Consider the following 1,917-nt stretch of genomic DNA (forward strand, 5'->3'; position numbering starts at 1 on the left):
GGAACGACCCTTCAATATGGCGGCCATGATTGTTTTCACTCCGAAGTGCCCTTCGGAGGGCAATATATCCCGTTTGGAATGCACTGATAGACATGGATAGAATACATTTTCTGCCTCCTTCTGTGATAAGAAGCTATATCACAAAAGGAAATTATTTCAAACATTCGACTTATGCTGTGGAGTACGTTATAATATTCTGTTTTGTTGGACAACAGGTTCAGAAATGCTTCTCATTACAAGTCATTACAAGGGAAGATGTTTGGCATATGTTGCTTTTTAAATGCACATTAAGTGAGAAGGTGTTTTCTCATCTCAGCGTGTAAACTCAAGGGCACACACAAAGAGCCAATTCAGAGAAAAATAAAATGCATGATAATGATTTGAACGTAAAGCTGAAACCCCCCCCCAAAAAAACACACAATTCACAGGTTTGTACTGAACTGTGGATGTTGTATCGAATGGTAGGGATGCCAGATGTGAAACTGATGTTTCGACACAGTGTCGAGATCCTGAAGCGTAGATGTTTCGAAACACTGCTCTGAAGTGTGATTCAAAATACCCATGTCACGTGACAATGGCTAAATGAAGCTTCGGTGTGGTTCACAAGTGTTTCAACCGACAGGCGGCAAAATAAAAATCTCACAATCTAACAAACATGACACATTGCGGCTTGATTTCTTTTATTAACCCTCTGGGGTCCGAGGGTGTTTTGGGGCCTGGAAAAGTTTTGACATGCCCTGACATTTGTGCTTTTTTCAGTTGCTTACAAACATTTGAATGTCTAAAGTTTAACAACACTGTAATCAGTACTTTGTTTGCTGTGATGTGGGCGTTTACATGCGCGCGGCTCATGTGGACGATTGTAATATCAAAAGCGTGATCGGCGCGTGGGTGTGGTCACATTAGCGATAATTAGGGCGACGGCCAAGATTTGACATCGCGTTGGTTTCATACTGATTACTTTGTCACATAATATTTTTCGTCATAATATAATAGTTTACATAATATAATAGTTTTCGTCATGACTTACTTCGTTTAAAAGTAGACATGTTAAGCTTTCTATAGATATATCTCTCATGTGTGTGTGTGTCAAATATTCGCTGAGTTTCAGTTAATTTTAGTATTAAAAAAAATAAAATAAAATAAAACCTACAACTATAAAAAAGAAAAATTACTCTTACAATGATGTGGATACTTTATTGTTTGGCATAAACAACATGTAGGTTATCATTCGTAAATCGTTGTCTAGGCAGAGCAACAGGTGCAAGTGACCACTAGGTGTCACAGTGGAGACGGGTGTCTGATTGTTTCGAAGCCTCGACACAATTCGATACATTTGCTACAACTGTTTCAGTGATTCATGAAACCTCGCTCTGACCATCACTATCGAATGGTTCAATATTAGGCCTAGTCCACACGTACATGGGTATTTTTATAAACTGAATTTTTCCTCCGTTTAAGAAAAAAAAATCTCATCCACGTGAAAACACAAAAACAAGCTATGAAGTGCTGTCAAGAGCATGCCAAACCAACAGGTATAACCCTAACTGTAAAGCCATCTTGGCCAATCACAGACTCACCTCATGTAAACAATGGAGATAGCGGTGCACAATCTGATGTCAAACAAAGGAGGTAACAGGGCACACTCAAACATAAAATCTTCTTTAAAAATTGATTTTACATATTATTTTTATAGAGATACAGTGATGCCTGTTACAACTAAGTTTGTGACTGACATGAGGTGTTTTTGTAAAGTGCAATTAGAACAGTTGATGCATATTTGACATGGCAGGAAGAAATTTCTTTCGTCCTTCCCTTTCATAGATCACACAGGATGACCACATGAAGGCGAACAGGCTGATGTGATCGTTCTCCTTTCTCTATCCCACCTCTTGATCTAATGACAATCACAATGAT

The 1,917-nt window shown here is 38.5% G+C and overlaps 1 long non-coding RNA gene across 1 annotated transcript in view; it reads left to right on the plus strand.

The window, feature by feature from the left end:
• Positions 1–366, plus strand: part of LOC107661963 (uncharacterized) — a 22,651-nt gene extending 22,285 nt beyond the window's left edge. The window contains exon 4 of the long non-coding RNA XR_001631158.1: positions 300–366. This is a non-coding gene — a long non-coding RNA (uncharacterized LOC107661963). The remainder of the gene's footprint in view (positions 1–299) is intronic.
• Positions 367–1,917: the final 1,551 nt, after the last annotated feature.

Source organism: Sinocyclocheilus anshuiensis, unplaced genomic scaffold, assembly GCF_001515605.1.
Source record: "Sinocyclocheilus anshuiensis isolate Anshui unplaced genomic scaffold, SAMN03320099.WGS_v1.1 scaffold603, whole genome shotgun sequence".
NCBI lineage: Eukaryota > Metazoa > Chordata > Actinopteri > Cypriniformes > Cyprinidae > Sinocyclocheilus > Sinocyclocheilus anshuiensis.